Source organism: Carassius auratus, chromosome 21 (assembly GCF_003368295.1).
Source record: "Carassius auratus strain Wakin chromosome 21, ASM336829v1, whole genome shotgun sequence".
NCBI classification, from domain to species: Eukaryota; Metazoa; Chordata; class Actinopteri; order Cypriniformes; family Cyprinidae; genus Carassius; species Carassius auratus.
Window position 1 is genome coordinate 25,249,722 of NC_039263.1, and position 26,526 is coordinate 25,276,247.

Here is a 26,526-nt window from a genome sequence, read left to right on the forward strand (position 1 = left end):
TATAAGAGCAGTACATATGGCACGGTTGCCTTAAACAGATCACTTTATAATAAATTGACAATCAGTAGCATTCATTGAAATATCTCACTTCAAAACATAAACTACATAGGGACAGAAATGAACTGATCAGTTATTTTTGGATTGTCTGATTCATATGAATGGCCTGAATGAAACAATCTGCAAAAATGAATATTTTAATGTTCAATTAATGTCCTAAAAATGTCCTCTTTGCTGTTATGTTTAGAAACATTCTTCACTTAATAATTAAAATGCAGACATCAATGACTGGGCAATGCATTTTAAGCACATGCATTGCTTTATGATATTTCAGAACATAATGCATAAGCTGAGCTACAATCACATGCATTATGTATTTGCAGAGAGTATGTTTTGGGTCTTAAACTGCATGTGCAACAATGCAACTTAAAAACAAGGAGGTTTCCTTTTTACATCAAGTTTAACAACACATGATCTACTGAAAAATGTAGTTAAGTTAGTGTCACTTCCACTTGCATGTACCTGCAATGAAACATGATCCTCAGCCCATTTTTATATCAGTTCAGTTCATAAATGACAGGAGGTAATTTAGCTGAGGATATCACATCACAGGAGAACTAGAAACGGACTCTGTCGGACTCTGACAGTAATTTGTGTGCTCTGGATGAGCCGCTATCAGAGGAGGAAAGCGATACGGACACGCTGTCAGGCGACAGAGCGTCTTCAATGATAAAAGCCTCAAACTGTTTCTGTAATCCAGAGTTCTGGATCCTTCCAAGAAAGACAGTGATGGTGTGAACAAAGCCCCTCGCTCACAAAGACCACCATTCATTCTGTCTTCCCTGCTTATTTAGTGACTGCTGTCTGTTTGCTTTAGGATCTGCCCTTATTTTGAAATTAAATAAGTCTATGAATCCTCATATTTTCTCAAATCACAAATCTCCGGATTTACAACAGCTGATGTTTTTTTCATTACTTTGCATTTATATTATGAGGAGTAAAATTGATAAATGTACTTAAGTGAATTGCTTGACTCTGTGATCTAGTGATCTGCTAAAATGAACCTTTTCGTGTTCAAATATGTAAATATATAACATAAAAAACTAGCTTGTTGGTTACAAATATTGCTGAATCTTTAACAAATTGCTTTCGTTCCTCTTTTATTAGTTGCTTTGGATAAATGCATCTGCTAAAAATAAATGCATACATTTTCAATTATTGAGAAAGCAGGAAAGAATTAACAGATAATGAACTGAACAAGAATTAAAAAAAAGTAAAATAAAATTCATTTGTAACTGCTACTGTTTATTTTTTATGTATTTCTGATATCAGTTTATTTTTTAATTATTATGAGTTAAACAGTTATTGAGCAAATGTAAAATAAAATAAATGCATGTGCAAATCAGTTGTTTCTTGTTTTAAAAATATACTAAATTAAATAAAAAATACGTAATTCATACACAATTTAATTGTTTCTTATTTTAAAAATAAGAAATATAATTATATAAAAATATACATGATGCATGCACAAATTAACTGTTAAAGAAATCTTACTAAAAAAAAATTTAATAAAAAAAATTGTAAAAAAAAACAAATTTAAAATACATAATGCATGCACAAATGATTTGTCCTTGTTAAAAAAAAAATGCATGCACAAAAGAAATGTTGACTACAAGTCAAGACTAGTCAAATTCATTAGGAAAATAAATAGCTTTAAAGTTTTTGAAATTACTTCTATTTTGGTGTTTTTTTAGGTACACCAGTGTAAATGCAAATGGATCAATAATCATTTATTGCCCATAATCCCTTGGATGTGATGCATACAAACAAACAAACAAACAAACATTACATACCTGAGCACAGTTTGAGACATTGTTGAGATATTTCGTGAAACTCTAGAGGAAGCATGAAACTATGAAGTTGTCAAAGAGAAACAAATAAAATAGACAAATAAAAGAAAAAAAAAAAAAAACCACTAAACTGACAACTTAATAGCAATGAATCTTGAGTCAAATCAAAATAGAGCCAACGTTATAACCGGCAGTGAAGTTCAGTGAATAACTTTAAATTTAAGCTCAATTTTCTTTATGAGTAATTCAATTCAAATTTGAGTAGAAATGTTATACGTATGAAACCAGTGGCAATGCAAAAGCAAGTTAAACTGTAATGCTTTGTGTGATTGAGACACTCATGCATGTGTTTGTGTTTGTTTCAGTGTTTAGTGGAGAAGGCCTCACCAGGTTTCTAATAATAACCAGACGGCGATACCAATCTTAAGATAAATTAATAGACTATAATATTCCAGCTTGCATTAATAATCATTTGGATGGGCATACAGAGGCAGTTTCCTGTAAATAGTGGGGTAATTATGTCTGCGAGGGAAAGGCTTGTTATCTGCCCACAGAGCCTGTGGCTTGGGCTTTGAAATATAGGCCTGCCATCAGCAGCGTCACCAAAGCGCTGCTATTAGTCCTGATGAAGAGCCAATGCAGTCGCTTCTGTTTACACTCGCACCGCTGATCTGGGTTCAGTTTGATTACACTCAACCGCTCCTGGAGGAACTCCACATATAAACCATATCAAGAGCTGGAATCGATCAGCAACGCAAGGATCCACTGCCATTTTACTACCATGTTCAATTTTATTGCCAATATTGATCAAAGCAAACAAATCTTGGACCAATTAAAACAGGCCGTTTACGACTGCCAAACAAACCGCGCATTAAAGTCATGATGAAACACAAGAACGTTCTATTTATAAATGTAGCAAATAACAAAAAAAGTAGGGCGGGGAGTTGGTTTTGTGCATTGGTTGCTGATTGGCTGTTGAGATGTGGGTGTGGCATGCAATCACGGAGGCGTGGCTGAATTTGAAAGGGGCGGGGCTTCAGCAAGCGAAATGATTGGATAAATCCTGCATACGTCGATAAAGAAATGACTCAAGCTCGAGCAATGAGATTTGAATTAAACATCATGAGGTTGGAAAGAAAAAATATGTTTAAATTAGGCAAAAATCGGTAGGAATGCAAATGAGGAATCAAATGCTTGTCTAACATATAGTTTAAAACCTTATTGGATGAGCCATATTTAAAGCAGAAATGCAAGTGCACTTAATCAGTTGAATTCTGTAGGAGAGACGGCATCAGATGTATTTGTGAACAAAAAAGGTTTGTTTGTTGTTGTTTTTTTACTTGAACATTTCAACCACAGAAATATGGGTAAATCCTTAATACACTATTAGAGTCCTATTAAAGTATGTTTCTTTTAGCTTAAATCAACATGAGGTGAATTTTGCATCATTACATGTTTGACTTACATTTGAAACCTTACAGTAGAAAGACCGAAATATTACTAGAGGATAATTCTTTATTAACTATTTACTTTGTAAACAATAGTTTTTAATATTTTAATATTAATATTTTTTGATAGGTAAAAATTTATAGCCTGAATGCACTGTAAGTCGCTTTGGATAAAAGCATCTGCTAAATGCATAAATGTAATTTTTAATTTAATATTTTACCCAATAAAAAAAAAGTATTTTATATATAAAATAAATAAAATAAAAGTTTACTATATAATTCTGAGAAATGTTATGTTTTGTAAATAAATAAATAAATACTACAACTAATAAAGAAATAATTATAAAGTATATTTCAATAGCACATTAAGACTAGGAAATATGCTTTGAATTACCCCACAGATGTTTTATATTAATATATATATATATATATATATATATATATATATATATATATATATATATATATATATATATATATATATATATAAAAGCAATGTATCTCCAATAATGTATATTAAGACAAGAAAACACAGGCTACTTTATAACAGGACTAACCCATATATTTTGTAAATAAATGAATAAATAAATAAATGTTTTAATCCATTTTGTAATTACTTTTTTTTTTTTTTACTAGTATATTAAGAATATATATATATATATGGCGTACATATATATACAATTCTAGTAGTTTGTAGCAGGACTGGCGAGCTGCAGTGTTAGTGTGACATTGGCTCTGATAATCCCTCAGTGTTTTGACGATCAGAGCACAACGAACACAGCGTTAATTAATCTCTGGATTTATTCTGAAGCTGCACAGCAACAAAGCTCATAAATCAGGAATGATTTCCCTGTCGCTGGAGCTGCGGAGAGAGAGCCGTGCAGGTGTGTGTGTGTGTGTGTGTGTGTGTGTGTGGATGATGTATCGTAATACACGCTCAACTGTGATCCGACCATGTAACAAACATCAATCAAACAGCAACATGTTCATTTCCACCTTCTTCATCAAAAGCACAGATGAGGAACAGGAGCAGAAATCCCTGCGATCAGGGAAAAAGTTTGCAGCCATTCCTCAACTAAAACTTTCAGGACGGTGTTACAGATTCCTGAAAACTTACATTTATAAATATTTTTGTTTTAATTTAAAGGATGTATTTCTATAAAGAGTATATAAGACTTTCACAAATAGGCTGAATATTATAACCTTATTATATTTTTATCTATGCCAAGAAAATAAACAGGATATTTATAAAGAGCGTAAAGCACTAGTCAGACTGAAGGTGGAAAATGTTTTAAATGTTCATTTCAGAAAATGCCATATTTTATGTTTTTAGAGTGATTTTTCACTCTAGAGTGGACAAACATGAAATTTTAAAAAATCCTTATTTTTTTAAATGTTTTAATGTTATTTAATTAATAATATATTTTATTTATATTATTTTATTTAAAGAAACGTAATTAATGACTTTTAAATATGTGTGTAATATTGTATCAGTATATTAAGACAAGAACTTAACATTACACTTTATAAAATTATTAATCCATATATTTTGTGTAAAAAATATATAAATAAATAGGGGGAAAAAATAAGACCAACCAACCCATATATCTTATAATAAAATAATAAAAAATACAGATTTACAGATTTACCAGAACATTAAGGCAAACAAAGAACTTTATAACAGTTAATAATAAATAAAAAATAAATAATATGTTTAATATTTTATCAGAATATTAATACTTTTAACAGCATGACCCACATATTTTGAATGAATGAATATACAGTGTAATATATATATATATATACACTAGTAATATTAGAAACCATATTATTATTATTATTATTACTGCAAAAAGTATTTATTACAAAATATAGAAGTCAGTCCTGTTACAATGAATAACTGAATGAATTAATTGTTTATTATTATTATTATTATTATTATTATTATTATTATTATTATTATTATTATTATTATTATTATTATATTATATCAGTATAAAGACACTAAAATGCACTTTGTAACAGGACTGACTTCTATGCTTTGTAATGAACAAATACTGTTTGCATTAATAATAATAAGGTTTCTATATATATATATATATATATATATATATATATATATATATATATATATATATATATATATATATATATATATATATATAGCAGAACTGACCAATATATTTTACAAAATAATAAATAAATTAAGACAGGAGAATGTTTTTTTACCCATATATTTTGTACTTTAAGAATAGTCGTTAACTTATATACATGCTAATGATTAAAATCAACTAATTCTGGATTCTATTTGAATGCATTTAAAGTATTCAAAGTTGACTTGGGATGCTGTTTTGGAGGTGAACAGTGTGGTAAATGATGCACAGACCTGATGAGATGCTCTTTAATAACTGCTGGTCATCGAGCGTCTGATTAATATTCAGTGCAGCGAGGTGCGTTTGTGTGAAGAGGCTCTCGTGCACATCTGCCACCGTCAAGAGCTCTTCTCCACTTCCCTTATTAGTGCACTGCTTTGTAGTGCACACTGCTTCATGCCACACGCCATTATGAGCTTTCTTTGATCCCGGCCTGCTTTCATCGTTAAGGGTGTCCACATAAGAGCGTTACGAGACGAGTCGATCTCCTGAAATCAGATCTATTAGACTGATTCTGTCAAAATCATTTCTGAAGCAGAGCCTAGTGAACATATATGAGGCCAAGAGGAGGCTGAATCACATCAAGATAACATTTTAGAAACACGTCACACTTAATGGGGTAAGTTGTCACAGTCTACTAGCCTAACTCATTCCCATGTGACAACTAGCCCCGGTCAAGCTACAACACAGGGTTTCCCAAACTGAGTTCGAGCGTTGATGAAAGTATTAAATTAAATTAAATTAAATTAAATTAAATTAAATTAAATTAAATTAAATTAAATTAAATTAAATTAGTGTTAAAGTCATGAATATAATTACAATAAAACAATCAAAATAAAACACTAAAGTTAATGAAATGCTAATAAAAATGTAAAATTAAAATAACATGACAATGTAAAATTAAAACTATAAAAAACTATAAAAATTAACCGCTGAACAAGTTGATGAAATGCAAATTTAATCAAAAATTTTATAAATTAAAATAATCAAAATAAAACTCGTACTAGAAATGCTGATGAGAAGCTCATTATTAAATAATTAAAAAAATAAATTACAACGAAAAATAACAAATAAAACACTTATAAATAATTCATCATAATGTAAATGTAATTTTTAAATAATCTAAACTACAAATGTATACAAATCTAATATTTTTAATGTAAAATTAAAAACAAATATATAAAAAAAATCCATGTAATTTAAGTAAATCATAAAATGTGAACATAAATTATAATATTTAAAAAATGGATGAAAAGCTAATCATTTATAAAACAGAAAATTAAGAGACAATTGAAAAAATAAAAACAAATAAAAAATCTAAAAGTAAAGGAGTATTTGAAGCAAACAGATGAAAGCAGAAGGAGAGAGTTGTTCTGTAAAGAAGGACGGTTTGTAAACGAGTGGCAGGTGTGTTGCAGCGTTGGGGTCAAAGGTCACGCTCTCAGCCTGTATCATCTCAGAAACACCCAGCTTCTGCTTCCTGCTGTAAACAGTGACATCTGAATTAAAACTAGTCATTCTTTGGTGGTACACATGAAACATTATTGTGAGGATTATTAGTTATCATCAGCATTAATTACGTCTCTTTCTCTGCTTCGTATCAGTCATGAATAAAAGATGACGCAGAAAGTAGTGACTGTTGTTATCGGAGAAGACTAACGGCCCCTGACAGGCGTAAAAACACACGCGGTGGCCGCAGGGAAGGAAATCACAAGCGATAAAATCAATCAGCTTTAAAGATGTAACATGTCTGTGTGTCACAGCGCAGGTCAATGCATCCCACAGCGCCTGGGGAACAAACCTCGAAAACACCTGAAAGAGATGGAAATATATGAGTGAGAGTCACATACAGCACATATGATGTTTATATGTGACCCTGGGGCACAAAACCTTAAGTCTTTAGTGTCATCATCTGAAAGCTGAATAAATAAGCTTTAGTTATGATGGGACAATATCTGTCTGAGATGCAACAATCTGAAAATCTGGAATCTGAGGATGCAAAAAAATCTAAATATTGAGAAAATCATCTTTAAAGTTGTTCAAATGTAGCTCTTAGCAATGCATAGTACTAATCAAAATTAACATATGTGATATTTTATAGGCCTGTTGAAGTAATTAATATATATTTAACTTATTAAATACAAATATATATTATATACAATAGTACATAATATACATGCATATATATGTGTGTGTGTGTGTGTGTGTGTGTATACACTACCGTTCAAAAGTCAGTAAGACATTATGGTCATCAATGCTGCATTTATTTGATCAAAAATACTGAAAAAAAATTATATAAATCTATTTTAATATCCTTTAAAATATTATTTATTTCTGTGATGCAAAGCTGAAATTCCATCATCATTAAATTACAGTATAAAGTGTCACATGATCCTCAAGAAATCGTTCTAATGTGCTGATTTATTATCAGATTTATCAATATTGTGATATATTCTTTTGGAAACTGCAAACTGATTATTTGATGAATAAAAAGTTAAAAAGAACAGCATTTGATACAAATATTAAACTTTTCTAACAATATAAAACTTTGCTTTAACACATCCTTGCTCAATTAAAGTTGTAATTTCTTAAAAAAAAAAAAAAAGAAAACATTATTTACTGACCCCAAACCTTTGAACAGTTGTTTATACTGCAAGAAAAGTTTTTTATTTTAAAGAAATGCTCTTCTTTTGAATTTGTAATCATCAAAGAATAATAACAATAAAAAAAAGGATCAAAACAGTTTGAACACTGATAATAAATCATCATATCCGAATGATTTCTGAAGATCATGTGACACTGAAGACTGGAGGAATTATTTTTACAATAGAAACAATAGAATAATAGAATAGAAAGATAATAATTTTACATCATATTTATTCACAATATTACTTTTTTTTTTTCCGGTATGCATCATTTCAGTATAGTGGTATAGTCAGTGGTATAATCCCCAAGATATGATTATAACAGACCTATATATATATATATATATATATATATATATATATATATATATATATATATATATATATATATATATATAAATAAATAAACCTGATTTAATTGCATGCTGGGCATGAACCACAAACATAAAAACAAGCAAAGAGACAAAAGAACGAATTTCCGCTGTTCACAAGTTGTGGTGTAAAAACTCAGATCCTGTACAAGCGAGTGTGTGTGTGTGTGTGTATGTGTGTGTGTGTGTGTGTGTGTGTGTGTGTGTGCAGCCTGGACGTGTGTTTCTCAGCGGACGTTGATTTGGCGACACACGTAAGCTCACACATTACACAGCGTCACGTTTAGCACTGAGATCTGCTAGCACTGCCAGAACTGCTCCACTGCCATCTTCACTTCCACATCTCTCTCTCTCTCTCTCTCTCTCTCTCTCTCTCTCTCTCTCTCTCTCTCTCTCTCTCTCTGTCTCTGTCTCTCTCTCTCTCTCTCTCTCTCTCTCTCGCTGGAGGTAAAAACAGCCGCTCTTAGCACCCTGTCAGAGTCAGGCTAAACGCTACCCTAAAGCACTCACTGTGCTCTCACACACACACACACACACACACACACACTCTCTTTCGCAGGTGTTTGAGAGTGAGAGGAGATCATATGATCTGTCAGTGTGTTTCTCGCTCCTCCTTTTCTCTTCTACTTTTTCTCCATCACAGAGTTATTATAGTGAATGTCATCTTCTCGTGTTATTACACCTGCAGTGAAAACACTTTTACAAATAGTAATGGTTTAGCAAATTAACATTTTGTCATCAATTACTCACCGTCATGACGCTCCAAACCTGTACGAAGAGGAAGACAGATATTAAATTAATCATCAACCAAGATGAGGATGAGTTTGTTTCTTCATCAGGTTTGGAGAAATGTAGCATTGCATCAGTGTCTCATCAATGGATGCTCTGCAGTGAATGGGTGCCGTCAGAATGAGAGTCTGATAAAAACATCCAATAATCCACAGCACTCCAGAACATCAGTTAACATCCGACTTCCATTGAAAGTGCATTAGTGGACAGACAATTTGTGCTTGTTTTTACCAAATAAGTGTCATTTTCATTGCATTATTGCTTCTAACCCATCAATAATAAACATCTGAAATACCAGATCTGTAGGAGAGCATGTTTAGCATTGCAAATCATATATGTTAAGCGCTAAAGTGTGTGACGTTTGGCTGTGTGTGTGTGTGTGTTTGGAGGTCTGATAATTAGGACCCATCTGATAAAGCGCTCAATCGCCTCTTAGCAGCGTCTGCATCTGAGCAGAAAAGAACAGCTCAATTGGTTTCATTAGAAGACACACAATACACTAATAACAGTTACAAGATACCAAATCCATCCGCTAATTAGAGCGAGATGATTGATATATCAGGACAAGGTTGTTTTTTGATCCTCTGACAAACGTGAGTCTGTGTGAAGCATCTCAGTAATTGTCGAGGAGGAGGCAGTGATGACGTCGGCGGTAATTACTCCCAAATTAATCACACAATCAGCCGAACGCAGAAAATGAAGTTTGGACCCCACGCGCTGCTGGAGAAGTGGCCACACACACATTAATACAGAGCAAAAAGAACCAGCTGGAAGAATGACGGCGCTAAACAAGCCTTCACACTGGATGTTTACCAGAAAAATGACAAATCATAATCCTGTGGTCACATTTATGGAGAAGGAGAGAAGAAAATGAGAGAAAAGAAAGAGGGAATAATCAGTATAACATGTAGTGAACAAGTCGTCCTTGTTCTGTGCTTGAGCTTTTAGTCTAATGTAAATTCAAAGTAAAATACCTTTTAAAATGATGGTGTGTATGTGTGTGTGTTTTATGTGATTTGAAATTTAAATGTAAATTTTTATGATAAATACAAAATAAAATATATACACAGAGATAGCAAGCATGTCCTTTTTGTATAAAAGACTGGAAAGTACATAAACAAATAATGGCATAAAAATTAAATGCATATTGTGCATAAGAAAAATGTGTAAATGTCCAAGGTTTTAAAGAGGGGTTTTAGACAACATTAGCATTTATTGCATTAAATGCATTTATTTAAATGGACTGGCAATAAAACGTTTATTTTTAATTACATAAAAATAAGTGTGTTCCAGACGATTTGCAAACTATCAAAAACTAAAAAGTTATTTTATTTAGTATTTATTTATTTATTTAATTTAAGTCATTGCACTAATTTAAAGGATTTCTGTTGAAAAGGACCAAAAACCACAATTTGTCAAACACTGGAATGGCATTTATGTCAACAAGTAACCAATTTTATAATTTTGGCCTGTTTATTATCATATAGTTTATGGGACAACTGGATTCCAGAGCAGGAAAAGTCATGCAAACATCTATAATAAATATATTTTTGTTGTTGTGGGAAACTTGCACTTATTTACAAAATGCTTCCAAGACAATAGCACATTTATTATTAGCTCCAATAACACTCATCTATTATCTGTTATTAATAGTCACCTTCTGCATGGGCTCTTTAGTCATCAGTAAACGTTTTACCCAAAACTCCTCGGTCACAGCTTTCAAGCTCATTGTGATTCAGAGGAGACCGAAACAGACCCAGTTTGACATGATATGAATCAGAAAACCACAAACGTGTGCATTAATGAACACTACAGGTGCTTTTTTCTACACCTGAACTGAAACAGCGAGCGATTTCTTCGTGTGTGTGTGTTTTAATTGTCTCTGAGTGAAGCCGTGGCCTCACATTACATGATTATGCTTTAATTACACATACTATTGTAGTCTAATTGCTTTCATAGAAACAATAGGAATCAAAAAACCCCGGGAATAAGCAGGTAATGAAGCTCAGGTCAGTAAATCTGAAAATGAATGACCTGTTGAGGAGTTACACACACCTGCTGGATCCTCAGCTTTACAGAGGACAGCTGCAGACGGGAAGAGCCGGGCTATTCTGGAAAACAGATCATACACACGTCACATGCATTCAGGTTTATTAATATAGTTACAGGACAGAGCTACATGCAATTGTCAAATTACATTTTGTGTGAAAATCACTTGTTCTTTTACACAAAACACTAATGTGTTTGATTATTTGTGATGTAAAAAACACTGTTGCATCAAAAGTTTGGGAGGGTTTTATTTTAAGTCTCTTCTGCTCATCTATTCACTGAGAAATACAATAAAAGCTCTTATATTGTGAAAAATTATTATTATTTAAATAGCTGTTTTCTGTGTGAATCTCTGTTAAACTGTAATTTATTTCTGTGATGCTCCGCTGTATTTTCAGCATCATTCCTCCAGTCTTAAGTGTCACATGATCTTCAGAAATCATGAAAATAATATGATTTACTGCTCAAGAAACATTTCTGATTATTATCAATGTTGAAAACAGTTTTGCTGCACAATATTTTTATGGAAACCATGATGCGTTTTATTCTTCAAGATTCACAGATGAACAGAAAGTTCAAAAGAAACTATTTATTTGCAATAAAAATGTATTTTACAGACACTTTTATATTAAATAAAATACTAAAAGTATAATATATATATAAACTCCATTACGTTTAATATATATATTAAATAAAAACATTATATATACTTGTGTAATTTATATAATTAGATTAATAAATTATAAATTGTAGTTCAAACATTCAATAAATTCAAATATATTAGTATTAAAATATTACAATTAATATATACACACACACACACACACACTGTATATTTACATTTATATACATTAGTAAAAAATTGTTAATAATTAAATTTGAACTTCATTGGATTTACAAACAAACCGAATATGAAGAATAAGACTATGGTGAAGAATATCAGATTGACTTACAAACACGAAACACTGGCGTTAATTAAAAGGCTGACAATAGAAGTAAATAATGCATAACGAATGAATTAATGATGTTTTCATGCGCACTGATGGACTGCTGCAGTTTTCACAGATGTCGAGACATTAGCAGAACTGGAGAAAGGAAGACGACCGGACAAATCCACACACAAGCAGCTTCGTTTCATTATTCACAGGGCTGTCATTAGATCGGAAGTGTCTTCTGTTTGTGTGTTTTGTTCAATTGAAATGTTGATTTGCCTGTCAGAGTTTTATTTATGGGTGGATGAAAGCTCCATTATGTTGAGCGTGCATCACAACTTCATCATCAAAGCGATGGTAGCATCTCTCTGGCGGGTTTTCCTGCGGGCTAAATGAAACGAGTGGGGTGCTGAGTAGTTTTGTGGCTGTATTTTCTCTGCGGTCCGTCAGAAGTGCTTTGCTGCCTGATTAGCTCTTCCGTCCCTCTCAGCCGACGGCGGCACTGCGGGCGACGCCACAGCCGAGACACCTGGACCCACGCTTCCCTCCGAGAGACGAGCACTCGAGCCAGAGCACAGCTGTTCCCGACCCCTCCACACACATACACACACACCAGACACACACACACACACACACACACACACACACACACCAGACACACAGTGGCTACTGACACTCACAGTATGAACTCATCCAACACTCATTCCAGATTCTCACACAGGTGAGTTTAGTTTTAGACTGGAGGAACATTAGATATGTTTCCACCCAAAGATGCAAATTTAACTGGAATAGTTGCGAATAAAGCACTGTTTCCATCCAACGAGTCAAAAAAAAAAAAAACTAAATTGTACTACAGAGTTTCCCTTCTTCCTTTCATTGCAAAAACACTGTGTTCAACCAAGTCTCTGCCTTTCTTACACAGAACAACCTCTTTGACAGCAACCAATCTGGCTTCAGAAGTGGACATTAAGCTGAGACGGCCTTCCTCTCAGTTGTTGAAGGCCTAAGACTGGAAAGAGCAGAATCCAAATCTTCAGTACTTATCCTGCTTTATCTGTCTGCTGATTTTGACATGGTTAACCACCAGATCCTCCTGTTAACCCTACTGACAAGGTGTCCAAGTCGCAACATCTAACTACAGGGGTGCCTCAGGGCTCGGTTCTTGGACCACTTCTCTTCCCTGTCTACATGGCATTATTAGGTTCTGTCATTCAGAAACATGGCTTTTCATACCACTGCTATGCTGATGACACTCAACTCTACCTCTCATTCCATCCTGATGATCTTATGATAGCTGCTCACATCTCAGCTTGTCTAACATTTCTTCCTGGATGATGGCCCATCACCTTCAACTCAACGTTGCCAAGACAGAACTGCTTGTGGTTCCAACAAACCCATAGTTTCATCACAATTTCACCATAAAGTTACGCACAACAACCATAACTCAACCATAACAGAAACCTTGGAGTTATGATTGATGATCAGCTGACTTTCTCAGACCACATTGCTAAAACTGTCCGGTCCTGCAGATTTGCTTTATTCAACATCAAGAAGATCAAGCCGTTTCTTTGGGAACATGCTGCACAACTCCTTGTTCAAGCTCTTGTTCTGTCCAGGCTGGACTATTGCAATGCTCTCTTGGCAGGTCTTCCAGCCAATTCTACCAAACCTTTACAATTAATCCAGAACACGGCAGCAAGAATAATTTTTAATTAGCCAAAAAGAATACACGTCACACATCTGTTTATCAATTTGCACTGGCTTCCAATAGCTGCTCGCATAAAATTCAAGGCATTGATGTTTGCCTACAAAACTACCACTGGCTCTGCACCCATTTACCTAAATTTATTACTTCAGCTTTATCTGCTCTCTCGAAGCTTGCGTTCTGCAAGTGAATGTCGCTTGGTTGTTCATCCCAAAGAAGCACAAAGTCACTTTCACAGACTTTTAAATTAAATGTTCCCTTCTGGTGGAATGAACTCCCCAACTCAATCCGAGCAGCTGAGTCCTTAGCCATCTTCAAGAATCAGCTTAAAACACATCTCTTCCATCTTTATATGACCCTCTAACTTTAGCACTTACTATTTTAATTATATTCTTTAAAAAAAACAACTAGCTTTTTAGCTAGCTTTTTAATATTTTTGTATTCTATCTATTTTCTTTTAATTCATTATACAATAAACAAAAGCAAAAAAGACCTCTAACACTAGCTTGCTCTATTCTTTTTCTATTCTATCTGTTTTCTTTTTATTTATTATATTATTTAAAAGCCCTTGCTACGTGTACTGCATTTAAGCTAACTGAGACTCGTTATAGCACTTGTATATCATTGCTCTTTTGTTGATTTTGATTGCTTCCATTGTCCTCATTTGTAAGTCTCTTTGGATAAAAGCGTCAGTAATACTGTTTTTATTAATATCATTAAACTTTATTTGCACTGTTTTATTCTGTGAAACCTTACTTTGTATATGGAATAACCGTTTTATAAAAGCAATAATCCCTGTGAAGCTGTGGTTTACAGTGAATTTACTCCACTTCTGTGTTTCGTGCCTAACAACGCCCCTTAGCTGGTATAAATTCACTGTAAACCACAGCTTCTTGGGGTTTATTGCTTTAATATCTCTTGCACTGTTGTTCTTAAACTGCAGTCAGAAGTGTGCATTCACACACACTGAGACAGACAGATACAGACAGAGCATGTGTCTTCGGCCCAGTCTGCAGATGTGAGGACAGCAGATGCAGCAAATTCAGTGTCTGTCTACAGCTGTAGAGCCTCGCCCTGCGGGACCCACACACACACACACACACACGGTACCTGTCTGTGCTCACACACACCGGTTCTGCCGTCTGGTGGGCCACAGGTGAAAGAGAGGCGAGTGTTTGGAGCTGCGACTCGTTTCGTTGCGCCCCAACATTCACCTCCTTCATGAATCTTTCATCCGCTCGTCGTCTTCAGGAGGCCGATGCAGGAGCTGCAAGACAAAGAGAGGAAAGCGGTGGATTACAGAAGAGAAATCGATGTTTGGTGTGAAGGAGAAGATGATTCGCAGAACGTGCTCCACTTTTACAGCACAACAGATGGTGGAGCTCTCAGAACGGCACAGATCTGACAAACATTCACATGCACACCAACACAGACAAAGAGAGAGCTTTTCATTTATTCATTCGCTTTTTGTGTTGTATCTGGAGACGTCCTCATTCGAGAAAGAAAAAAGGATCATGAATTAAATACGGTTTCTTTAAATTCTGAAAATGCTTTCGGGTTTGTAGTCATTGTAATTAGTTATATAAAACACCACAAGTCTGTCGTATATCATAATTTAGACAGTAAACATACACGTGTGCTTATACCCGAACATAAACGCATGTTTATTCAGTATTAGAATGAAATACAATACTAGATCTGAATGTAGTATGCCAGATGAACCAGGGTTATTACCATTAACTAAACCTTTAAACCATTCAAAATAAATAAACAAACATTTTCATTGCTTGAAATAAACATTGACTAAAACAAGGTCATTTTTACATATATATTTTTATGTTATATATATAAACCATTTAAAACCATTTTTTAAAACGTTTCCTTGTTAATTAACTGAAATAAAGTAGAATATATATACAGTGCTATTTTATTATTGAGTAATAATAGTTTTAGTTATTTTACAATACAAAAAAAATTATTCTTTAATATTTATTACGTTAGTACAGTTAAACTAAATGAAAATGAAAAAATCCTTGATGACTACATAAAATAAATAAAATCTTAAATCTTAAAATATTAAATAAAATCAGTTTAAGTTTTAAATATTTTATTTTATTTTTAAACCAGTGTTATTTCAGTATCATAGTTTGCTATTATTGTCTTATATGTTCAGTTTTCATTTCAATTTCTTTTAGAGCCTTAGTTGTCATTCTCTTTGTTTAGATGCATCCATATATATATATATATATATATATATATATATATATATATATATATATATATATATATATATATATATATTCAGTTTTAACTATTTTGGTACAAGTTAAACTAATAATAATAACGCTTAAGTTTATATAAATTTATATTGTATAAATAAATGGTTTTAGTTTAGTAACCCATTTTTGAAGAGATAGATCTGATTATGTTTATTTAGCGTTGCAAAAAAAAAAAAAAATGGTCAAGGGCCACACAACCTAAAAACTGAAATAACATATTAGTTACGTTAACTAATTAACCCTAATAAACGGCCAAACCAGGCAGCCAGGCAGAACCAAATCCTCCCTGACCTGGAAAAGCTGAATACTGGAACCTCACTCACTCACACACACACACACACACACAAACAGCCTCAACAACATCCATCTGCTCCAGGAGAAACTGCTCTGGGGGAGAGAGAAGACCGAGGAAGAGAAAAAAAAGAGAAGAAAAGCAGTACACAGACAGTTTTAGTAGCTTCGGTTCTCTGGCACGAGTTTCTCTTGAATAAAGTGAGTTGGGTTTCATTGGTAAACGTGTTTGTGGTCAGTGAGGGCCCTGGGAGCGTGGGTCAAAGCCGGGGGCCAGCGATCGTCACATGCTCCATCCAGAGCCGTGCTATCTACACGATTGGTATTTCCATGGCGATGAACTGCCGAGCAGCCAATGGGAGCGCGAGGTGTGGGATCTGCTCCGCAGCGGCACCAGAAGCCTCTAGAAGCTTTAGGAGGGATTCAGACCATTAATTGAATATTAATGCAACCTCAGCGCTGACACTGGTGTGATTAGACTAATTGATCAGCTCGCCGTGCCAAGATGTCTGCCGCCGCCCGCATCCCATAATCCTTCATTTCCAGGGCCTTTTCATATTTGCATGATTTCCTCTCATCTCACAGATGCTTGTTTAAATATTTGTGCACCTGATGTTATTCAGAAATAATGAGATGACTATTACGGAGAACACTGGTTCACTGTGAACTCTGCACCTCGGCTGTTCTCCACGTGAAGAGAAACAGATAATGATGACGGACCTTCACACTTTTGGGAAAACAGAGTCCAGGTCACATTTCACACTCATAAATTGAGATTTATTTGCAGAATGGTCATAAAAACTGGAGGAGGATTCACTTACTGTAATATGAGTATTTCACCCAAGATGTAAAAATGTGCAAATGCGTAATTTCTGTAATGCTTCGGTTTAGATCTGAAAAAACTGAAATAAAAAAATAATAATAATAATAATAACAATAATAATTTGTTTTTTTATTTTAGTTCAGCATAAGTTAAAAGAAGTACAATAAACAATCATTATTAATAAACACATTTTATTTCAAATCGTAATTTAAATTATTATTAGACAAATACTTTTTTGTCTAATTACTTTTTTGTGCCTAATTATCATAAAATGCAAAAAATATTATAATAATAAAATAAATCCTTAAAAATTAAAAGGAAATCATTTCTCATTTCTTTCTTGTGATTTGATTTTTGGATGAACTGTCAGGTTTGTGGATGTTCACTCACACAAATAATGCAGTAAAGCATGAAATGCAGGACAGTTCGTTGTTTCATGGGGTCACGGAATAATCCGGCTAAAATAAGCTACGGCACGACGCATATGCATCAGTGTGAAGCTCATTGACTTCACAACAGGGATGAGGAGTGTGTCCTGATGAAGCTCACACACACTCACACACACACAGAGCTCTGCTTAAAGAGAATTCTAGAAGACCTACAGGAAACAGACACCATTTGGCGTTTATGTAAATTTGTGAACAAAATGGCTGCCTGCCAATTCCTGTCAGTTTGAACAAAGCTGGCCTCGCTGGCAGCGAGTGAGTGTTAAGGTGGCACAGATCCACCATGAGTCGTCGCGTAGGCCCGTCTACCCCATTCCTCCTTAAACGCGCCGGCTGAAGTCTAAATTGGGGATCCATGAAGTTGTGATCCATTGTGTTGTTCGGGCAGCAGCTCGCTGTCTGACGACCGCTGCTATAGGCCGACGAGTCGTCATAGCAGCTGTTGAGACGGTGCCAACATACAGTCTCGTTAAGACCGGAGCGCTTCGTTATTCATGCTTTCCACTGAGTACCTTAATTAAGATTGTGACAGGAAGACATCAGCGTTTGGATGCCTCGCTCTGGAAATATCTGAGCTTTATTTGTCTGAGAGACGCCATCGGACCTCCAACACTTATATTAAACTAACAGACATGAATGATTCTTCACAACACCCTGGCAACCACATAGCAACACCCTGGAAACCACCAATAACACCTTAGCAGCCTGCAAACAACTACTCACCACACCTTAGAAACTGTATAGCAACCAGGGGTATTTCACTAATTACACGCTAGAAACCACTGACACCCTAGTAACCTACCACACTTTAAAGTCTGCATAGCAACTCCCCGGAAACCGCCACTGACACCCTTGTCACCTACCACACTTTAAAGTCTGCATAGCAACGCCCCGGTAACCGCCACTGACACCCTAGTAACCTACCACACTTTAAAGTCAGCATAGCAACGCCCTGGTAACCGCCACTGACACCCTAGTGACCTACCACACTTTAAAGTCTGCATAGCAACGCCCCGGTAACCGCCACTGACACCCTAGTGACCTACCACACTTTAAAGTCTGCAACTAACTCCCCGGAAACCGCCACTGACACCCTAGTAACCTACCACACTTTAAAGTCTGCATAGCAACGCCCCGGTAACCGCCACTGACACCCTAGTAACCTACCACACTTTAAAGTCAGCATAGCAACGCCCTGGTAACCGCCACTGACACCCTAGTGACCTACCACACTTTAAAGTCTGCATAGCAACGCCCCGGTAACCGCCACTGACACCCTAGTGACCTACCACACTTTAAAGTCTGCATAGCAACGCCCCGGTAACCGCCACTGACACCCTAGTAACCTACCACACTTTAAAGTCTGCATAGCAACGCCCCGGTAACCGCCACTGACACCCTAGTGACCTACCACACTTTAAAGTCTGCATAGCAACGCCCCGGTAACCGCCACTGACACCCTTTTCACCTACCACACTTTAAAGTCTGCATAGCAACGCCCCGGTAACCGCCACTTACACCCTAGTAACCTACCACACTTTAAAGTCTGCATAGCAACGCCCCGGTAACCGCCACTGACACCCTAGTAACCTACTACACTTTAAAGTCTGCATAGCAACGCCCTGGTAACCGCCACTTACACCCTAGTAACCTACCACACTTTAAAGTCTGCATAGCAACACCCTGGCAACCACTTATTACACCCTAGAAGCCTCTAGGCAACTATTTAGAACTGTTTTTTTACTTTTTCTTTTTTGTTAAATGTATAATTAATAAAAAGAAAACAAACTAAATGAATACACATTAACTGCATAGCAACACCTAGGCAATCAATCACAACGCTTTAGAAACCTGTTAAAAACTATTAATGCCTTCTAAACTGCACAGCAACCACTCAGCACACATTAGAAACTATTTACTGACCGTCTTCATCTACAAAGCTGCATTTATAGGTCTGGTTTAATTATATCTGCGAAATCTTTTGATTTATCTTCCATTACAATACATCAATCGTGTTTAGACATTTAAAGCATGAGTAAAACCATCTGAATCTTTGTCGGGTTGATTGTCTCTCTTTCTGCTGAAATGATCAGCTTTACTAAAGAAAGAAGCTTTAGTGGAAAAGAGGGAATGAGCAACTCCACAAAGCTTTAATAAAGCCTGGGAACCTCTAGCCCAAACGTTCATTAACGGCGTGCTGATGAACGACCAGCACCTGATCGTCAGAGATACTGAAAGCACTCTATTAATTACTGTGATTATGGTGCGGTAAGAAAACAGCATTTGTGCTTTAAAAGCTGGAGTTTAAATAATGCACTCGACTGGAGAGGCCAGTTCATCTTCAGGAAGATAAGTGTTTGCTACTTTCCACAAATAAAGAAAATATTCATTATCTGGAGTAAGATTAATTGAAATCATTGTGCGGCATGTATACTGTAGATCAGCAGCAGTTATAATGCATTATAATACTTAAATATATCCTTGGTTATAGCACTGAAGAGCATAATGCATTATAAAGCAGTTCAGGAAACGCTGAACTGTATTTATGATATGTCAGTTCATTATAATATATAACTGTGTAACCAAAAACGGTACATGTAATAACAAATATAATGATTATAATACTTGAGTGCATTTCACTAAACAAATACACTGGTATTTATAAAGTTATAATGCCATGCACTATATAAGGGTGTAGTAAAAAAATGTAATAACAGTTATAATGCTTTATAATAATTTCATATACATGCTTTAACTGAGTATAATGCATTATAATCCACTATTATAAAAAAATGCTGTTTGTTATGTTATAATGCATTATACCACTTTAAGATGAAGTCGAAATGTGTTATAACAGTTATAATGCATTATAATCCTTACATATTTGTGGTTATTGTACAAATTCAATAAATATTGCTAAAAATAGGTGCATGTAATAATGCCTTATAATACTTACATATTCATGGTAGAAGTGTATAATGCATTTCTTAAAATAAAAAAAAAATGGTATTTATCATGTGTTCTGTAATGTATTATACCACATAAATATATAACCAAAAAGAGATACGGTATAGCAGTTATAATGCATTATAATACTAACATATTTATTGTTTAAAGAGTATAATGCATTTTATTAAATACTATATGTGTACTCAAAAATAGGTACCTTAAATGCATGTATTATACCTCACTATAATGAAACAGTAAATATGCTTTATGTTATAGTGCATTATACTATATAAAGGTGTAGCCAAAAATAGGTACATTATGTTTTATAACTGTGTTTACAATGATTTAAGAAAACACAACCCTGATTATAAAGTGTATTATAGGGCATTATGAAAGAATGCATTTATATTATAATGTATTATATACACTCAGGCTGTAGATAAATCACTGCCACACACACACACATAGTGTGAAGATCTTTAGCTGCAGCACTTGGGAGGAAACAAGTCCTCTCTGAACGCTGGGAAAAACGAGGTAATTAGTAATTTCGGGAGTCTATTAATTTTGCAAAGTTTCCCAGCCACAGCACACAGAGCACAGAGACACTATTTGCTTACCTTGTCATTATGCAAAAATATATTAGCTAATTATTTTGAATAATGCAATTAAGATATGCATATTTAGCATAAATCTCACAATGGAAGTGTAGGAGTCAGCAGACGAGGGCACATGGGTGCCACCCAACACAGCATGGCACGAGTCCCTGCGGTACACAGAGAGAGAGAGAATGAGGAGAGAAACACGATGAGAAAAGACAAGATGAGAGCAGAAGAGCTCTTGCATCTGTAGTTACCAAGAGTAGAGGGGAAAAGAATGAAATGCAAATCTGTGTATCCCTTCCACACACACACTCACAGTCTCGGCGGTGGGATTGTTCCTCTTACAGTCAATGAATCTGGCAGACTGTAGTAGCATCATCTCTGCAGCTGTCTACAACATGACAGACAGACAGACAGATGCTACATTCAGTACTCAGTGTGCTTTAGGAGAAAACAGAGACTCTATAGCTGAGATAGAACACTGCTGTTATAATGGAAGGGAGAAAGAGGAACGCCCAAATATGGCAACTCTGGAAGAGTAAGCCCCGCCTTCCAAAGAAAACAACCAATTAGAAGTCAGCACCTTTGCTTCACACAACACATCGACTGGATCCAAATGTTATTTTAGTATCCTTGATATACTTTTGTAGTTTTGCTAACTAGATTTTATATAAGTTTATATAAGTATTTAAAAAAATTGTAATCTATTTTTTATTTTATTTCTATCTATGTTAGTTGATAACCCAGCTGGACGGATGAAGCTGAATCGCTTTTGTAGTTTTGTTTTCTTTCGTCTCTTAAAAACCAAGTCTATGATTTGTTACTGATGTGTTAAGAAGCTGAAAATGTGAGTTTCTCGAGTAGATTTAGAAATTTCAATATTTTGGTATTCAATTCAAAAGTATGACTGAAAACATCTGCCCAAGTTTGTTCTCAATATGAACCATCTTGCCTTGAAAGATCACTTTTTCTGCGGGAGGATCCAAAGTTATCAATAAAATGGTTCAATCCAATTAAAAAGACTATTTCATTTGTGTATAAATCACCCACAGGATGTTCCCTAAGAAGGGTGCAGTCTATGTAGTGTTCGGAACAGCTGAAGAGAAATATAAAGCAACAGAACGGCTGAGCTGTGATATTAATTCATAATCACAAATCTCCAAAAACTCAATCTCCCAAATAATCTAGCACAGAAGAAACAGACTAAAGATTGAATCTTCTGACTCTTTATTTGAAAGATCAGGGCTGAGACATGACCTCGATCTGCGGAGAGAGAGACGTCCATTCACACACACACACACACACACACACACGAGAGAGAGCAGAGAACTCAGTGAGCACAGAAAGCATGAGTGAGTGATAACAAGAGCGTTTCTGCATGGGCTACAGCCTTGAAACAGCCAGAAAAAGACACATACAGAGAGAGAGAGAGAGAGAGAGATACAGAGAGAGAGAGAGAGAGAGATACAGAGAGAGAGAGAGAGAGAGAGAGGGCTGTGGGTCTCAGCTGGCATCACACTGCACTAAGTTCCTGAATTATGTTTGCAGCCCAACATCACACACACAGCTTAGACTTTCATTAAGTTTTTTATATAACCCTCATATTACATGTAGAAGATAGATCCTGGTTCTGTTTATTGATTTTAGGTCTTGCCGCAATAATTAGCCGTTAAACACAGCATAAAATATTGTGCACTTGCAGACGACAGACAGACAACTAGAGCTGAAGCGTCTGTCATTTAAAACTCATGGAGACCTTCTCTGAAGAATTATTCATCAAACAGGTTCCCTCCCAAACATTCTGTAAAAGTAGCCTCTGAGGTTTCAAATTATGCTAAACCTTCTATAAATAATATTAATTAATGTTATAATAAAAACTACCATTCAATGTATATTTTTTGAATATATAAAATATACACACACACACACACACATACATACATACACACACCAGTGTTGTCAAATGATTAATTGCGCATCCAAAAGTAGTTTTTGTTTACATAATGTGTGTACATGTGTATATTTATTATATATATATATATAAACACATGCATGAATGTATATTTAAGAAAACATATTTATAAAATGAACATCACAATAGATTTGTTAAAACATCAAAATTCTCAATATTTCCTACAAAAACATGAAGCTCTTGAAAACAGATGAACTAACCTACAGTAAATGTGATTTTCTGTAATGACCATGATGAGGGTGCCGAGGTGTGGCGGGGGCGAGCGAGCGAGAGAGAGAGAGAGAGAGAGAGGGACTGGGGTGAGTTGCTTATCCAGGCAGAGCAGAAAGCGTGTGTGTGTGTGTGTGTGTGTGTGTGCGGGGGGTTAGTAGATGGAGCATGTTTAATATAATTACACATATCCTCCTTGTGAAGTACAGCCATGTGAGACAGCACTAATGCCATAAACACAAACCTGCAGGGAGAGAGAGAGAGAGACAGACAGATGTTTGGACAGCAGCAAATGAAGCGAATACACTCACAGCACTGCAGTCATTTACCGGCCGCAGACACTGACCTCATGTGAAGGAGAGACCCGTCCTGAAATCAGTCCTAAACACAGCACGCAGCATTTCCAATCCAACACCTTTCTTACTTCTTTTGGTGCGGATTCCAAAAACTCTGCCTGCATTTCTCACAAAATATGGCACATTTCATTGCATCTTTGCTTTCAATGACCATTTCTAAGGAGAAGTCGTCTTGCATTTTCCCTAAATCAGCAGAAAATCACCTCAAAAAGCATGACTCCTGTTTGTATCTGAGCCTGATTACAGCAGTTCTCAGTCTATTTTCACATCTATGACATTATCTGATGCCTCACCCTGATTTCAAGCTCAGAAATATGGCTAGAGAGTGAAAATGCAAACACTATCCAGATGTTTTGAGCTACATCTGTGTGTGTTTTACTACATACAGCAAGAGACAGAAAACAACATGTGAGGAAAAAAAGCCTGTTTGTTTACAAACTAGTGTTTATGTAAAGTTCTTCGACATTGAACAGAATTTGGACATTTTTCCACTCCTTTGCAGACTGTAATTAATGAATCTTTGCTAATATATACTTCTTTTTTACACTAAAACTACTTTTTATAGCATTTTACACCATATCAACAACATACTATTTTTATAGGAAACTTAAAAATAACAGTACTTCAATAAATTGCATACAAATAAACAACATTTTCAGGAAAAAAATTAAAATCTATGAAATAATATTAACGGATTCTTTTTTTTTATATATGTAATACAATATTAATGATTTATATAATTAAGTAAATGTGAAAATTAACTAAGATTAATACATTCTTCTTAAAGTATTTATATGTAATAAGCAATTTTCAGTATTTCATAATAAGTCGTTTTCATGTTACTAATGCGGTGTACAAATGTTAAATGGAAACGTTTTGTAAAGTGTAATTTTACATTATATCAAAGGCATAAGAAAAATAAAAAATACGATTGAAAATAGTAACTATTTCAGTGAATTGTGCATAATAATTTAACATTTTTAAATAAATTTAATTTAATTTAATTTAATTTAATTTAATTTAATTTAATTTAATTTAATTTAATTTAATTTAATTTAATTTAATTTAATTAAGAAAATAAAACCAAAAATTAAATTAAATTAAATTAAATTTTTGATTAAGAAAATTAAATTAAAAAATTACATTAAATAACTAAAAAAAAATAAAAATGGATATTTAATAAAAAATTCTAATATTTAATTCTTAAATATTAAAATATTTAAACTTTTGTTTTTATAGGCCTTTTTACCTTGTATAAAACATTTTTGCAGAATCTTTTGAAGTAGGTCACTACATGTTTTGCTTCTGTTAGTGGTTGATAATCTTTATGGATTTAATCTTACTTTCCATGACAATGAGATGTTGGACAGGAAGACTCGTTCTCCAGATCCGCTGTGCTCTTAATTGTCCCTGTCAGAGAGAAACACAGGAAGCTGATTTGGATTCAGATTGAATGTGGACGCAGATTGAACTGTAGAGCAGGAGAGAATGCATTGTGGGTCGTCGTGATATAAACGAAGGACCAATCAGAGCTCCCCGTGGACAGGGGGCCGTTTCTGGCAGCGCTTGAATAAATCTGGCTCATGGAAGCTTCTCAATGGTCTGATTGGGTCCGGAGCCAAACGTGATGATGTATTCTGCTTAGATAAAGTACGGCTGAATGTTAATCAGATATTTGCTCCCCTCGCTCCCCCGGATCAGAGGAAAACGTTCATTTTTGCTTTTCTTCTGGAAACAAAGAAAACTGGATCTTTTATGATGTCACATATGAAACATGTTTCTAAAATCACTGCTGCAGAGTTTGTAAGAGACGATGTACAGTCTGACATTATCACAAAATAAACTCCGTACAGTTTAGCGACCAGTGTTTTCTTTTTCTTGCTGGATAAAGAGAATTATGAGCATCTATCAACATGTTTGTTCATCACATATTTTAATGCAGAAGTAGCTTTTGAGAAACTTTGGGCTCTGAACATCATTGGACTCCACTGACTTATTGAAAAAAATTGTATTAGTAAATACTAATAAATTAGTATTTTTTATATTTTAAATTTTAGTCTTTTTTTTTTTGCTCTTTTTTTCCTTCATTTTTTCATAGTTTCTATTTTCAGTTTCAGTTATTTTAATTTGTTAGTTTTACTTTTTTCCTCATTCTTTTTAATTTTTAATGTTTCTTTTTAGTTTTTCTTTTTTCCTAATTTTTTATTCTACATTTATCCTTAATTAATTTGTTTTATTTTAAGTAATTTCTGCAAATTAAATTTTATTTAAATTAGATGCAAAGGCAAATTTTCAAATTTTTTGTTTACATTCAATTTTTCATATGTTTTATTTTGTGCATACACACACACACACACACACACACACACACAAACGCACACACACACACACGCACAGGTGCACACGCACACACACACACACACATGCACACGCACACACATGCACACACACATACACACATGCACGCACAAACACACACACACACACACATACTCACGCACACACATGCACACACACACACACACTCACACACACACATGCACACACGCACACACACGCACACACACACGCACACACACACACATACTCACGCACACACATGCACACGCACACACACTCACACACGCACACACACACTCACACACACACATGCACACACACA

General features: G+C 34.7%; 2 long non-coding RNA genes across 3 annotated transcripts in view; both read right to left on the reverse strand.

The window, feature by feature from the left end:
* The window catches only part of LOC113039096 (uncharacterized), a 36,098-nt gene extending 29,958 nt beyond the window's left edge, over nucleotides 1–6,140 (reverse strand). The window contains exon 1 of the long non-coding RNA XR_003274856.1: nucleotides 5,682–6,140. This is a non-coding gene — a long non-coding RNA (uncharacterized LOC113039096). The remainder of the gene's footprint in view (nucleotides 1–5,681) is intronic.
* Nucleotides 6,141–9,174: 3,034 nt separating this feature from the next.
* On the reverse strand, nucleotides 9,175–24,114 carry LOC113039098 (uncharacterized). Of its 2 annotated transcripts, XR_003274860.1 has the most exons (6): nucleotides 23,855–24,114; nucleotides 21,643–21,717; nucleotides 21,424–21,490; nucleotides 15,050–15,206; nucleotides 11,309–11,364; nucleotides 9,175–9,232 (listed from the first exon to the last, which is right to left on the reverse strand). It is a non-coding gene; the product is annotated as an uncharacterized LOC113039098 (long non-coding RNA). The 2 variants fall into 2 exon arrangements; XR_003274859.1 differs by lacking the exon at nucleotides 9,175–9,232 and having other exon boundaries at nucleotides 11,240–11,364.
* Between the last annotated feature and the right edge of the window lie 2,412 nt (nucleotides 24,115–26,526).